The sequence below is a fragment of the Schistocerca gregaria genome, chromosome 3 (genome assembly GCF_023897955.1).
Source record: "Schistocerca gregaria isolate iqSchGreg1 chromosome 3, iqSchGreg1.2, whole genome shotgun sequence".
Taxonomy (NCBI): Eukaryota; Metazoa; Arthropoda; class Insecta; order Orthoptera; family Acrididae; genus Schistocerca; species Schistocerca gregaria.
The window spans coordinates 377,833,560-377,850,580 of record NC_064922.1 but is presented as its reverse complement, the minus strand read 5'-3'; the positions used below and the strand labels follow the sequence as shown (position 1 = coordinate 377,850,580).

The 17,021-nt window shown below is 40.5% G+C and overlaps 1 protein-coding gene across 1 annotated transcript in view; it reads right to left on the bottom strand.

Annotated features, from left to right (window-relative positions):
• The window catches only part of LOC126353900 (fatty acid synthase-like), a 445,172-nt gene extending 428,643 nt beyond the window's left edge, over positions 1-16,529 (bottom strand). Inside the window, exon 1 of the mRNA XM_050003124.1 lies at positions 16,460-16,529. The gene's annotated coding sequence lies outside the window, so the exon portion shown is untranslated. The remainder of the gene's footprint in view (positions 1-16,459) is intronic.
• Positions 16,530-17,021: the final 492 nt, after the last annotated feature.

The window sequence follows — 17,021 nt, the reverse complement described above, 5'->3', positions numbered from 1 at the left end:
TCAATGGGCATGTCTTATGTTTCAAGGTCTTTATTGCTATTGGATGATATTAACTATATTAATCTTTTTTAAGTTTGTCCAGGCCCAAAATCCTCATTCCCCCCGGTTAGCCTGTTAATTTCATTTTCTTTGCCGACTGAAATACTCTGCAAGTTTTTTACGTTTGCTTATGAGCATTGTGGGCTGTCTTGTCGTCGGAATCCTGAGGAATGTGCTCGGCCTGTTGTTCGGTGTATCTGTGATTGTCTTAATGACTAAGGTAAACGATCGTCTTCACGCGTAATACGACATCGTTGGTCAAAGCAAGCTGGTGGATTCGGATCTTGCTCTATTTCTAGTTCCTCAATAGTCACCGACATGTACGGTAGACATCATGTCGAGGGTGTAGGCCAGTGTTTCCCAACCTTTCTGAGATTGTTACCCCTGAGTAGAATCCCCTGCCCCACCCCTCCGGTTCCCCACCGTTGTCAACATTAGCAGCTCACTAAACTTTAGGACTAAAAAAAGACTTTTGGTGTTAAAATGACACATGATAGTGATATGTAGTTGTGGTAAGGGTTTTATTAAACTACAAACTAATGAGTCAGTAAGTAAACGGGAACTGCTTATTTCTGACAACTTTTTTTGTTTTGTGGAATGATGACGCAGTTGTATGTACAACCTGCTTGATATCCACATCGAGAGTAGACCCATGTTTCAAAATATGCTTCCTCTGCAAGATTCCTTCCGCTAGCGAAACTTGTTTTCCCCACACCCTCCAACTCTATTTAAAATCGCCCAAGTACTTACTGTCCATAAATCTCTTGATTAATGGACTCCTTACTTATCGAACGGCAGAAACTTGAGGACTTTAGGCTGCCAGTGCTTTGTATTTAACCCAGTGGCGGCTTGTGAGTATACGTTCTGGGTGTTCACAAATTTTTAGATTCAGATAAATTTGAGAGTGTGAAACTAATAGCATCTGCTGTATAACAGTCAACAAGTTTATACAACTACGGCCACTGCCAGTAATAATAACAGTAATAATAATAATCATAAAAAATAATAGGATGCATAATTTATGCGACAAAAAAGAGTTTTGTGTGGAATTTTGTTGCTTTGTACAGTTTAGGGCAATACCGAAATATGGTGTAAGCTTTCGCAACTCCTCGTTTCGCATTTTTGTGTAAGTGAAAGTTTTCATGCTTTTCCATATTTTCGGACAATTTTACAATATCTCTAACACATGTATTAGTTCACGAATTTACTTCCGGGCTGAAAATCAACTTAGTTTTCTGTTCCCAGAATGATATTTTCACTCTGCAGCGGAGAGTGCACTGATATGAAACTTCCTGGCAGATTAAAGCTGTGTACCGGATCGAGACTCGAACTTGGGACCTTTGCCTTTAGCGGGTAACTCCTTACCTACTGAGCTACCCAAGCGCGACTCACGAACCGACCTCAGAGGCTTATTTTTCTGTTAGCATTTAAAACAGATTCAACATGTTTCATGTTTACGCTACACAGGAAAATCGATTCCTGCACAGTAAACAACCAACTCCAAACCAGCCGTTTGTGGAAATGATTAAACTAGAGTCGTAATGTTAACCAACATGGTCAATTACTCCCAGGTTTGGAAACGCTGGTGTAGGCGCACCACTGTGACATCAGAGGATGCAACTGAACGACCATAGCTACTACCAATCGTAGACATTTTAATACAAGCTGTTAGTACGCTCAACAGTGACGCAGTAGATGGTGATCCAATGGACTTCGAGGCACAAAACATAGCACTTAGTACAGTAGCGCCGCCAGGAAAAGACCAGATGACGTGGAAACAAGTGTGGGGTCAGATAAAAGACTGGCAGCAGAACCAGAAATGAAAATTAAGGACGCACAAAGAGTAATACAAAGGCAAGTGCTAAAGGGTACTATATGCGAGGGTTTAACATCAGATAACGGCGAACTAAATCAGATTCGGTTACTAGTGATAATGCAAGACAGTGATCATTTGTATCAAATACGATGCATCCGTGCAAAACTGTGTTCGATAGCAAAGGGCGCTGAATTTCCTACGAACGACATTTGTACCTCATCCATCTTTCTTTCTTTGCTTGTGCCATTTTTCCCGCGGATTCGCAGGGTCGGCAATGTTAGTTGAAGGGGTGGCCGGATACCCTTCCTGCCGCCACCCTGTACGCCCCGGGAAGGAGTTAGTGTACCCCAACTGTCTGCGACTAGTGTAATCCATGGAATAGTGTGAAAGTGTTCAGATGTCTGCGAGCCGTGTAACTGAGGCGGGATGTGGGTACCAGCCCGGTATTCACCTAGGGAGATGTTGAAAACCGCCTAAAAACCACATCCAGGCTGGCCGGCACTCCGGAACTCGTCGTTAATCCGCTGGGCGGATTCGATCCGGGGCCGGCGCGCCTACCCGAGCGTGCCCGAGTCCAGGAAGCAGGACTTCAGCGCGCCCGGCTAACCTGGCGGGTGTTTGTATCTCATCCATATATTCTAAAAATCGGGCACATCACGTTTTTGTCATTCTAAAAGAACTTATACTAAGGGACGTGAGGTGCATTTTCTCTGATGTTTCGGCAGATACGTGCTTTTTCGTGTTTACAATGTGTAGCTGGACTCGGCCAAAGTAAACACCATGCATCGTGCCATTCATGCGATTCCCACTGTCGTTGGAAAGCGTCGATTTGTTTCCCGTTACAAACAAAATGATTTTAAAGGAGAATTTTGCGTGCTCATTCGATAAAGCGGTCCCAACACTAGTCTAGTACGATATTTGTTTTATTGGCAAGTATTACCAGGAGTAGTAAAGCACGATGAATAACCAGTGCTACTCCCAGCAGCAACTGAGCAGCGCTTCTTGCATGGCGGTTGTTTCGACTACGTTGCAGGAGTTTATAAGCTTCGCTGGGAAACACTTATACATTCTCCGTACAGTCCCGATTTCTTCCCATGCGATTTCCATATTTTTGGAGCCCTGCAGAAAGACTCTCGTAGCTATCGATTTTCAGTGCGGGCCAGGCCAGTGCTGTCGCGGCTGGATTACTCGTTATTCCTTGTGCTTTACTGCCCTGTTAATACATATCGGTGAAACAAATGTAGCGCTAGACTAATCAGAGACCGCTCCATCCAATAGTCACGTAAAATTCCGCTTTAAAAATAATTTTGTTTGGTTTTGGAACAAACCGAGGACGATACCACTGGGCGTCGCATGAAAGGGAGTAAAATTTCTTTGGGCTGACTACAACTACACATAGCAAAAGCGAAATTGCGGTGTCTCCCGAAACACCAGAAACAAAGCCCCTGACGTCTCCTAGAAAAAACACCCAGTTTAATGAGCAGTCAAATGCGAAAGAGAAAGATGGAAAAGAAATCAGTAAACTGTTTATTATTTCATAAGTAATCGCCGTAACTGTTAACATATCTACCCTACTGTGAGAGAAGATGGTCGATGCCTTCATGGAAAAATGTTTGCAGTCGCCTACGGGACCATGACTGTACCTAGGGGTGCAGCTGTTCCTCCTAAGCAAATCGACTGCCGCGAATATCTTTCTTCAAGGCTCTAAAATATGAGAACCGCATGAGGAGTGATCGACACTGTATAGACGAAGTGTTATGGTTTCCGAGCGAAAAATCTGCATCGCACTCGAAACAACCTTGGCAAAGTGTGTGCGGATATTTTGTCGGCACGTTGTTTCGACTAAGTTTCAGGGGTTCAGAAGTTTCACTGGGAAACACTTACACATCCTCCGTACAGTCCTGATCTCTTCCCATGCGATTTCCATATTTTTGGAGCGCTGAAGATAGATTCTCGTAGCTGTCGATTTTCTTCGGACGAGTAGGTAGGTGCACGTCTGGGTACAATCATGGTTCCATAGGCAACCGCAAACATTTTTCCATGAAGGCATCGACCGTCTTGTCTCACAGTGGGATGAAAGTGTTAACAATTATGGTAATTACTTTTGAAATAATAAACTGTTACTTACTTTTCCTATCTGTCTCGTTTGCATTTGACTTCCTTGTCAGGAGCAACCAGCAACAATCGATTTTCTACTGGTTAGTGTTCTCCTCACGAAGAGAAGGTTATTATTGTTAATTTAGTTTTACTTTCATCCACATTAGTTCAGAAATTTTGTTCACGGGCTCTTCCTCCAATTATAATATAGAAAAACAGTGAAAGTTGATTATAGTTCTTCATTTTTTCTCTTTTTTGCGCATGTTCCAGAGTTCATTTTTCATATATATCATACGTATTTTGCAATATAAATATCACACGACAGTAATCAATGTAACACATCCAAAGACATAATCGAAAAACAAAGTACATGTAACTAAATCACGACTAATGATCTTTGTTTTTGGGGTATAAATTTAACAATATTAAGCTCCCTCATATTGTGACTTTGAAGCTGATTAGACTCTAGTATTGTCTTGGGTGTGGTCATCCTTTGTGTAAGTGATTAATATTATTGAAATAATAATCGAGTTTGTTTAAATGTGTGTGATGTTACTGATTTAGTTACTCTCCTCGTTAGTACTATGACTTTCAGAATAAATGTAAATATGGCAGTCTTTATCGATTCGTAAAATTAACAAAGGGATTGTTGACCGACATTGTGTTCGACTTCCATTTTCTTAGTATTTCCTAAACAGAACTTGCAGAATTTTGAAAAAGAAGTCCGACTGATTTTCAAAAGGTAATTTCTACAGATTATCATTTTGTAATTGCGTGTGTGTACGAAATTTAAAAAAGAGTCGATATCAGAGTGATACTGAGTAATCATTAAAAGAATATCTCAAGTAAATGAAGACTTTATTAAAATAATTGAACACGTGAAGAAGCCATTCCACATCGGCTTTTTTTAAACGCAAATGGGAATATTATTTTTTATCTATTGTTGGCTAACTACCTCTACGTAAATTAGAATTAAAAAAGAATGGAGTGTAGAAGCCATTCCACATCGGCTTTTACCAAATGCAAATTAGAACATAATTTTTTATCTATTCTTGGGTAACTACCTCTACGTAAATTAGAATAAAAAAGGATGGGAACTACAGATCTTGTAGCATACGAGTCAAACGATAGAATGGCTACGAAATGACAACACTCATAGCGTTTTACGTAAAAGTTAACTTTGCCGATTCTTGCCGACATGACACCAAAGTAGACAAAAAGACCAAAGCGGTGGGTGTCTTCGTATCTTCATTCTGTTCCATAGAGTGAACTCCCCGGGGCCTGAGTACGTTAGTGGTGAGTTGGTAACGTTTGGCCGCACTGTTTGCAAACGCAGCGTACAGATCAGGCGTAGGAGAGCCGCTCTGCGATTTTAGGCAGAGGGAGTTTGAATATAGCACCATCTATCTGCAAATCATTGCGCATGCGTGATTTCCGCGCCTTCACATTCTTCGCGCGCGTGTTCTAGAAATGGGGCGTGGTGCGGTTACCGTCAGTTGTACCTAGTCACCAGCAAGGTTGAACCACGTAAAGATGTCGGACAGTTGCTCCGAGGAAATATTGTGGAACTTGCACAACGTGATCCGGCGGCAAACCCGTGAAGACTATTTACAGCACATCCGCCGGGAAAGCTTGAAGAGTCACAATACCAATGTAGACTGGGACATTGATGAGTAAGAAATAACCACGATTCTGTCGTAATAGAAGAATAGATGCCGGTAGAGTCTCAGCAAACCGCCGAGACTGTTCGGCTTACTAATTTTCGCAATTTTTTGAAGAGGTCGCTCTAAACCAAACGAAGCAACTTAACTCAAACGAGGAACTTATGGCATCTGAATTACATACTGAAGTAACTGCACAGTTAAGTTTAGGTAGGAATACGAACTTTGGAAATTTCCAAGAATGATTGCCTGTCGTACGCGCGGGTCTCCAACGATATAAATATTGAACGTGTGATTCTATGTCGACCACGCAACTCTGGTAGCGGAATTATGCTGAATGTTTAGTGCGTTGCCAGGGAAACATATTTTTCTCGATAGTGACTAGCAAAGAGTGAAACCGTTGTAGTTCCGAGTGCATGGTGAAATCTAATTACTCGATTATGTAGTGTGGAAAGTTGTTTCAAATATTGTTGAGGCTTCGGATTGCTTCCAAATGAGGACAGCAGGAATTATGTAGGATGTCATAAACACAACTCCATGAAACTTCGCAAGAAAGGTGCGGATGCTGATTTTCCTTCCCAATTGTAGCAGTACAAGAGAACATCTACAAGAAAGAACAAATTGTTTGATAATTCCAAGTTATCCATCGAGAAGAGCATTATATTGGTTTCTTGTTGGATAGAGGACTAAACGCTGCAACGGACTGCTTCTCGGTTGTCCATGAACACTGTGGTTGTTTACTAAGATTTCTACCGAGAAGTCTTGTTACGTTATAGTTACGAACGAGAGTGTGCCAATCGGTGGACAAAATAAGGTTGTCGAAATCGAGGGATCACATACAGCTACTAGGAAATACCAAACAGGGCAGTCGTTGAAAAATTAAGTTGAACATACTTGTGTTTCGGTGTTTGGCAGCACTGAATGAGAATGTCGCAACTGTTTTACAGTTTAAAAGTTCATTCAAGGGGGAATAAAACATTGTCGCTCTGAAGCACTTTATATTGCCAGGCATGAAACTGGTAGCAGACGGCTTTCAGCATGAATTTGTGAATCATTCTGGATTTGTGTTATCGGTCGGTCCATCTGTCCACATACGGGGAAGCTTGTGGAAATCTGTCAAATCGTCGATAAAAAGAGAGGAACATCCAGAAGACAGGGACGAATTCTACCTCTTCAAATATCTATATGCCCAAAATTTGTGGTTGCGTGGAAAAATTGACCCTCCTGATACCCTCCCTGTTATTTCTGACTAATATACGAGTACCTCACCAGATTATAGGAATCGCTTTTGAATTTAGTTATCCACTTGCATATCCACTTGAGTCTAACCACATTAAAGGTATATTCTTATCAGGATGTAAAGAAATATTATACACTGACAAATATGGCTGTTATTCTCAAACACAGTTTTATTTGTGTGTTTAGTATATGTGTATCTTTATGATGACATGTGTCCTATTACTAAGATGATACCGAAGTAAATGCTTTGCGAGAAAATGTGCTACATCATTTAGTCAGAGACTGATGTTGAAAGAAGGTAATTTCCATTAGTACGTAGTAAAACGTAAGTGGCTTACAAAGTCAGAACTTCAAAGAATTTTTTCTGTGTACAGCATTTCCTTAGTGTAATTTAAAGCTATTCGACGAATTTATGTAAAGAAATACTTAACTAGGAACAAATACTAACCTCATGATATTCGTTTAGAGCAATATACAGATGACTGATATCATGAACTATGCTCTTTTGTAAATTTGTGTGCATAGTAGCAATAAGTCAGTTTTCATATTGGTAAATTTATAAAACATTAGATTAAGAAGTACTAAAGTGGGTCATGATACACAGAATTTGTCCGGTTTTAAACAAGGCAGGTTTGAGCTTCGTGCAGTTTTCACCTTCTGCATAATATTTCCTCTTCCGCGATTAGTCTGAATACGCCTGAAGATTTTCATTAGTCACAAAGAAAACAGTGATTTCCTTAGATGTCGTTTGGATTACGAAACACTATATAGACGCTCACGTACATGCATGCAAAGCGAGACCTCATGATCATACGACACAGCCACAGGAGAAGCTAACATCGCGAAAGGAAGAAACCTTGTAAATAAAAGAACTGAGCAACTATTACGTAAAATGCACCACTTTAAACAATATGAAATACAAACTGTGGTGTAAGGAAAAATGTAAGTGTTGTCTACGGAAGACACCCATAATAGTAATAATAATAATACAACAGTGACTCTACAGAACAATGCAAAGCGAATGTGTGTTATCTATAACTCTTGGCGAGTGATAATGCGAAATCTCGCGATGTGAAGTGTCAAAAAAACATGACGCTAGAGCATTGAAATGGACGGCAAATATAGTGTGAAATGTGGAAATGACAGTTCAGTTCACTTACGTATCTGCATTGATGGTACGACTGCGAAGGTGTAAGACGGACTTGCAGCGCAGACGAACCCTGTCTCGTGCATATAACTGTATTGCCTGCCGCATGCAGTGACTTTTGAATCAGACTATGTGGTAATACTCAACTTTTACTCGTGATTGTTGTCGCGCTATGCCAAAAGCGCGGCGATTTATAAATCCAGAGCTTCATGAAAATATACATCGTTTACGCTCAAAAAGGACAGTTCCACATTGCGCAAGTAGGCAGTAATCGATACAGAGGAAACATAATATGTGAGCAACAACGACAAATGACGAGGCAGTGCACTTATACGCAAATCATGTTCAAGCTAGCTGTTTGAAAAACAATGCAAACATTGCAACCAATAACCAGCAACCACAATGAACAAGAAACAATTGTGATGTATCTGTATGTATCTGTGTACATATTGTAAGTGAACTAATGAAATTTCCTCTAGGTCCAACATGACAAAAAACCGAATATTCTATAGTAATGACACAAATGTTTCATGTCAGTCCGTGTTTGGTGAGCTGCTTGGCCTGCTGTAATAGAACATCATTAATTCTGAGACCTGATGTCACCTGACAATACCCCGACCTGCACACAACGCTACTGGTCCACATGCGAAGGTACTGCCTTCAACCCACACCACCTTTGACCGGGAGCCTTTTCGTCTCACTAACATCAATCATCAGAACGCCAACACACAACCAGCAACAACACAAACCATTATATCAATGTTATTGTGTATGCACTCACTGATTTGAATGAAAAAAAAACAGAGAGCAATATTAAATTAACGTATGTGATGTTTCCCTCAACTGGAGTCTAATTCCAGCGTATAACTGAGAAAAAAACGACTCTCGTGTATCATAACATAAGGAAACCAAAAACCTTTTCAAAATATTTGTAGAAATATAAAGAAAATCATCAATACTGTTGGTCAGACCTGTGTTTGTATCTGCTAGCGAATAACTGAGCAGCACTCTTTGACCTGCTCGTTCCCCAGACCTCAATCCCATAGACTTTTGATTATGGGAACACTTGAAGGAATTGGCCTACACCATGCCAATCAACGATGTGCGGACACTCCAGGGGCGCGTCTTCAGTGCGAGCCATCAGGTACAACAACTGGATACACTTCAAAGGGTGACTCATTCCTTACGCCGGAGGGCAGAGGGGTGCATTGGAAATGAGCGTATGGCGTTGCTGGCTGGGAGGCCCCTTCCTGAGAATTTCAGCCGCCAGTGATAATCTTAACTGCAGTCGACGCCACATTGGGCGACTTGCGTGTCGGTGATGAGGATGAAATGATGATGAGGACAACACAACACCCAGTCCACGAGCGGAGAAAAAAAAATCTCCAACCCGGTCGGGAATCGAACCCGGGCCCGCTTGCATGAGAGGCAAACACGTTACCACCCAGCGAAGCAGCCAGACAGGGGTGCATTGTCATGAATGGATGTCACGTTGAACACCTCCTGTAAATGTGTGTTTATCGCAGAAAGTATGCACTTTCGGACCCATGTTTATTGGGCTTATCTCAGAAAGTATGCATTTCTGGACCCATGTTTATTGGACTTATTTTTCTAGTTTCGATGAGTACTACCACCTCTCAAAGTATTCGATACTTTTTTTTTTTTTTTAAACTCCCTGTATATGCTCGCAGTACGGGACGGAAGCTAATGAAATTTCATATCGCATCCCTAGGACCGAACGCTGATGAAGTGTAACGAGTATTTGACATCTTCATTTATAGATTTTTCGAGAGCGTATGATAATACCATGATACAGGAGCTAATTAAAAAACTGGAACTTCTGCGTAGTCCGGATGAAATTTTACGAAATACGTATGGGTTCCTTAACTGTTGTAGCGTATACCACTTGTGATATAATGACACATAGCCTTCCACAGGGTACGGTCCTCATTGTATGCCCTGTACATCGCAGATCTAGAGACTGTATTTATTCCCAGCATCAAAGCTCTTCAGTACGTGGACGACGTTTCTAGGTACACCCACCCATTCACAATATTTTTGAGTGACAAAGTTCATGGCTAAACGATGCTCATGAGATGCTTACCAAATGGGAGTGGGCAGAAGAATTACTCTATCGCCAGAAAAGTCCGTAATGGTTATATCCACGAGAAAAATGCATAATCACTTATCAACATAAATACGACATGATCCATACAAATTTCTCATAAAGTTGCATACTAAGCTACTTGGAGTCTACTTTGGCTGAGAACTAACGTGGCATTATTGTACTGAGAACCTAACAAACAAGGTTAAAATAGTACGAATTCACTAATAATAACGACTTACGTCTGGTGGGGAACGAAGCCGACTATACTTGTGATTCTGTATAATATCTTGGTCCTCTCTGTCTTCGACTATGGAAGCATCGTATTCGGCAGCGCTCCGAAATCTACTTTACAGAAATTAGATGTTCTCCATTATAGGGCGTTCTGCTTAGTCGTTTGTTGGAAGCAAATCAACTCCCATCGACGCACTGTTTGTGAATACTTCCGAAATACAATTAAAAATAGGAAGACAGTTGTTGTTAGCTATATTTCTTTTGAGTCGATCGATATCTGATCGTAACTTGATAAAGGCAATGACTAAATTTATGGAGACTAACACAACCGTCTCACAAGAAAAGCACAAACCGTACTCCTTTGCTACTAAGAAGTTACGATAAATGGCGAAATCGCTTACCAGTAATTCTGTATGCCACGAAATATCTTGCTTTCAGTATCCGTTTGACATCTTTAATACATCTTCAGCGTCATACTTGCCACACGACTTAGGAAACGGGATGAACATCGGTTCCCAGCTAGAGCAGGTTATTGAACTATAATGCCCACAGTACCCTTGTACATACAAAAATAGCTCTAAAACAGAAGACAGAATAGGACACACCTTCTTCTGCAGCTCTAATGTTACCTGTCATATTACTGCACTTCCTCCTGAAACTTCTATCTACACACCGGAACTATTGGCCATATGGGAGATCACCCATTATGGAATACAGATAGAGATACTCAAAAATAGTTCAAATGGCTCTGAGCACTATGAGACTTAACATCTATGGTCATCAGTCCCCTAGAACTTAGAACTACTTAAACCTAACTAACCTAAGGACATCACACCACACCCAACCATCACGAGGCAGAGGAAATCCCTGACCCCGCCGGGAATCGAACCCGGGAACCCGGGCGTGGGAAGCGAGAACGCTACCGCACGACCACGAGATGCGGGCATAGAGATACTCACAGGCTCCCTAAGTCTTCTGCAGAAATTATAAAATCCAAAATTCGATAAGCCGAATGAAGGACAGGATATTTCGGATGTATTGGAGACTTTCATAGAAGTAAGGAAAAATGACGTAGGCATCTATTTTATATGGATAAAGGGATAGTCTGGAATTTTACATGACGTAGTAGTCGACCTCCTAACAATACGGACAGTTCCGACTGACAACAACCCCTCTACACATATGATCAGAAAGCTTCTTACCATGACTGGAATCGTGAATGGTGTGTATCTCATCGACACAAGGGTAGAAAACAAAGGGACCGTACAAATGGACATCTCTTCTCGACAGTGATTCGACTACGAGAAGCTAAGTAAACGTCATGTGACGTCCGTCCCTCGTATGAGACTAGTTCATGGATGTTACCCTGTACATTTACAGCGAATAACAATTCTAGTTTTTGGAATTCGTGATCAGGGTCAAACTGACGTAGACGATATGAATCATACAGGGTGTCCGAAAAGACTTTCCCTGATTACATAAATTGACAACTCAGGCTAGAAGTAAGATACAAATATGAAACTTGTGTCGAATTGTTTACAACTATCAAAGTTTTTTTCTGTTTTAGGTTCGCAGTACGTAAGTAGTCGATGAGGTGCAGTGTCCAAGAAGCCATGTTAACCGATCAGGAGAAGGCGCGGTGTGTCCTGTGGTACCATGAGACCGATCACCAACGACAGTGCAGAGACACTTCCAGACAACATTTGGAAGGAATCCACCTGATGTCAAGAGCATTAAAGCCTGGTATGAGAAGTTCAAGAACACAGGATCGGATGCTGACCTTCCGAGATCTGGTCGTCCAAGAACCTCAGCAGACAGGGTGGAAGCTGTAAGGCAGTCTTTTCTGCGAAGTCCGAAGAAATCGGCGCGCAGGTCCTCACATGAATTACAGATGCCAAAAAGCTCTCTCCATGACATTTTACGCCAACGTTTATTGTTTCGTGCATACAAGGTGCAAATCGTTCAGGCCTTGTTGCCCAATGACAGTACACGTCGATATGACTTTGCGGTCGAAATGCTATCACGTATTGAGGACGATTGAAACGTCCCCTCAGAAAAATTGTACATGACTGTGCTTAAACTGGCACACAATATTTGTTAGCGCAACGCAATCTAACTTCCAATAATCCCTACAAAAGAATGGCCCTGACTAACATTAACATACACCTTTCACAAATCACTTACCTCACAAAAATGTTCGTTAGTCGAACTATTGCAATACAGTGAGCGCCACTACTGACAGCTAAATAAAAGATTCAAACTACTGAAGGCACTAACTACTGATAGGCACAGTTAGCAAATGAAAGGTTTTGATAGAGAACAAACAATGTATTTATCTTAATAGTCATAATATACATAGCAGTTCATGACATCCAGTCTTACAAACGTACTGTCTCTGATGGACACACGTCAGATCATCCGCTCTCAAAACCCCGCATCCACCACTGCTGCCGGCTCACCTCCAACTGCGCAACGTTACGCGCTGTTAACAGCCAACAGCCCAACACTACAATAGCGAATACTACAACAATGCCACCCAGCCACAGACTGCACACATCACAGCCAGTGATTTTCATACAGAGCTCTACGTGGCGTTACCAATATAAAAACCTAAACAGGCTACTTACACGATGATGGTTATCTCAGACGAATGGCCTTTTACGACCAAGTGACCTTTTTTGTCAGTGGAGTAGTGAATCGGAATAATGTGCGCATTTGGGATTCACAACCCCCTGGCGAAGTCATGGAGTGCACCAGAGACAGTCCAAAGGTGAATATTTGGTGCGCGCTACTGCACGATCGAATTATCGGGCCATTCTTGTTCGCTGAGGCTACCATCACATCTGCAGTGTATCTGAACATGTTGCGAATATATGCTGTTCCTCAGCTGCTTCAGTATCACCCCGAAGTCTTGTTTCAGCAAGACGGTGCACCGCCTTATTGGGGTTTAGACGTCCGTGCCTATCTCGATATGACCTTTCCTGGGCGATGGATTGGTCGTGATGGGCCAACGGTTTGGCCTCCACGCTCTCCTGACGTAACCCCATTAGACTTCTTTTTATGGGGTTATGTCAAGGGCGAGGTCTACCGAACACGTGTACCAGATATTGGAACCCTGCGGCAACGGATAACCACAGTCTTTGAATCGATCCCTCCAGCGATGTTGGCTAATGTGTGGACGGAAATTGAATATCGCCTAGGTGTGCTACGTGCTACCAAGAGTGCTCATGTGGAAGTTTATTGATGAGTAAAAAAAAAAAAAACTTTGATAGTTTGTAAAGAATTAGACACCAGTTTCATTTTTGTATCTTACTTCTAGCCTGAGTTATCAATTTATGTTATCAGGGAAAGGCTTTTAGGACACCCTGAATAGTAGTGGTACGCGGACTGGAAAGTAGTTGCTAAGGGTTTTCCACTAGCCGCAAGTATTACCTCCTTACTCTACAGATTCAATGTAAATAGGTATAATCTAATAGCGAAATACTTACTGTAGTGAAACCATTGTAACTTTGCATACTTTTTTAAAAATTGGAAACTTGTATATGTAGACTCAAACTAAGTTGATTAAGGTACTACAGATTAAACCTTTGTATGAATAGAATTGTGTGTAGTATAATTTCCTCAGTATAATGTCGTTTCCATAACGCAACACTTATTCTGTGATTAACTTAATTTCCTGTCGGTGCTTGGCAGAAGATGATAATAAAATGAAATAGAAACACTTCTTAATACTGTGCAAAGATATTTGGTCACGATCTGGGTTTTGGCTTCGTAGGCCATCTTCAGGTGACAAATGAGTGTCGCTAACACAGACACAATGATGTGCAACTTACAGAACTATTACTTACACAGAAGAAAAGAAAATTATGACATGTAGAGTGTTTGCATTTGAAAGAATTACAGTTCTTCGAAACACAGAAACTGGTACATTAATAAAATATGAAACATAAAGAATTTTATGTGGAGATACGTTTAACAATGATGAAAAATAAAGTTGAATTTGCCATTTCAATCTAGTATTGGTAACTAACACTTAATTTAACAGCGGGGAAAAAGAAACTGAATTTAGACATTTAATACATTCTGTGTCATGTTTTTTGATTTCCAGCAGGGTCATCTTCCTGCGAAGTTTTACGTTCTGTTAAGAAAAGCGGATGTCTTGCACTGTGTTAAAAAAGCAGAAAGTTAATCCTACTGGAAATTGGCGAGTGTATGACACAGAATGCCAGCTTAGTAATGAATGAACGAACTCGATTTCTTTTTTTCTCTTTGTTAAATTATGTTTTAGGGGCAAATAATAGATTAAAACCGTAAATTCAACTTTATTTTTCATAAGTTGCTAAATGTATCTCCACATGAAAAACTTTATTTCCTTTTTTATTTATTGTACCTATTTCTCTGCGGCAAAAAATGTAATACTTACATGTTAAACACTATATGTGTATCTTCTGTTTGAATAACATCTGTGTAAGTAGCACGTAATTTTATCTATGTTCGCAACCATTCATTTGTCACCTGAGGATGGCCTAAGAAACCGAAAGCCTGTTCGTGATCATATATCCGGATTTTTATCTCATAAAATTTTCAGTTTTCCGAATAAAATGATATATATATATATATATATATATATATATATATATATATATATATATATATCACTCAAAAACTCACATGGGAAGTATTTTATTTTTTAAATATAATCTACACTTGTTGAAGGTGTTAAAATTTGTATGTGCATTACTCCAAGATCTAATAAAATCGGTATTTTTTTATATAGAAGGTTGAGGATTGCTGTGTTGTAAAGGTTAAATGACGTGTTTGTATTGGTAGCACAGTCAAGAACAGTATCGTATCGTTTCATAGTATAAATACGCGTTGTATGTCAAAGTGCTAACGTTTTTCCGAGGAAAAGCGACAAATAGGTTGGTAAATCTCTCAAAAAGTAAAGTATTACGCCAAAACGAAGTGTTTTTAAGAAACGTGGGTTTCATGGTAATAGATTTTCGAATAGAGAGAAACATTGCGACTTTCAACTGATGAAAAACTAGTACACCACCTTTGCCCTCCTGGACCTGATTCATGGTGCAATTACTGCAGTGCCCAGTACTCAAACAGTTCATACAGCCATAAACATCCCATCACAGCAGCAGTCACGGATATCATAAAATCTATTTACAGAGACCTGACAAATTCTGAATTACTGAAGAAGTGCCTACATGGTCAGACTGAAAATCCCAATGAGTCGTTCAAAAATCTTATATGGACACGCTTCCCAAAAATTATTTATGTTGGAATGAAGACACTAAAGTAGGGGTCAGTTTTGCTGTTATTGCTTTTAATGATGGCAACATTGGTAGGGTGATAGTGCTTCAGCATATGGGAATTAATCCTGGAGCAAACTGTATAAAAGAACTTGAACAGATGGACAAGGTTCGCGTTGATAAAGCAGAGTATGCAGCACTGTTGGCCACTAAGGAGTCCAGAAAGAAGAAAAGAAGAAAAAACTTGGAAAAAGATTAAGAGGATGATGTACAGTATGGTGTACAGCGCATCTGAGTGACTAAAAATACAAAATTAAGCATATATTAAGTGAGTTACAGTCTTTTGAAACTTTAGAAGCCGTTCATGAAAATTTACATTTCCTGTTGCATTTTTCGCTAAATCTCAGAAGCCACTGCGAGTTGTGGATTCAAATTTTCAGGGAGTAATAACATATATATCCCGAGTCTACTGAATTAAAATAAGAACATAATATTATCTATAATTAAAATTATTTAGGATAACGTAAAAAAACGTACACAAAATTTTAACCATATGATTAAAAAATTGTATATCCGAAAGCAATAGCTGAAATGCAGTTAGTGTAGTTCAGTAGACACAGAACATACAGTTTAATGTCGTGTAAAAGTGTCATGTCAATGGCTACAGTGGTTCCTGAAATACAGGGAAGCCAAGTCACTAAATTTAACATTGGCGGGATAGGGTGTTCCAACTCCCTTTCAGTCAAACCTTTACATTGGCTCTGTACAGTTATAATTAGTGCTCGCAGTAAAGTCGGAGTTGAAAAGACAAAGTAAAGAAATAAACAAGTAAAAATAAGAGTAGCGTAGTCGCTGACTTACCTCTGCGGCAAAATGGAGTCCCTTTTCGCAGTGTGCCCAGCTGCGCTCATAGAGCGCTCTTCCGCCTCTGGGTGGAGCGCCCGGCGGCCGCCGCTGACTTTATAACCTGTCGAAAATTACCCACGCTGTCCTTAACAATAACGGGAACTCCGCCGTCGTCGGCGTGGTTCCCACAATCAGCTGTCGTCCGCCCGAAACATCCCAAACTGAGACGCGTGTTCCTAAATACACATATTGTTTACCTTCAGGATCGAAGGCTAATAAAAGTGATGGCCAATTCTCAAGCATTTTTTGCGTTCAGTCGATCCCAGTACTCGTCAGTTGTTGTTTTTTCCTTTGCAAGGCAGTCAGTAAGAATAATTTCTTTCGAATCACAGAAAAAGATATCTATGTCCGCCGGTCGGATCTGCGCAATAAAATTTTCGTGAAATTATCAAAAAGTCATAACAAGTGTGTAAGTAGGCTGTTTAAGTTTTTTTTATTGGTAACGCCACGTGGTGCTCTGTAGGAAAATCACTGGCTGTGCTGTGTGCAGTCTGTGGTTGGTTTGCATTGTTGTCTG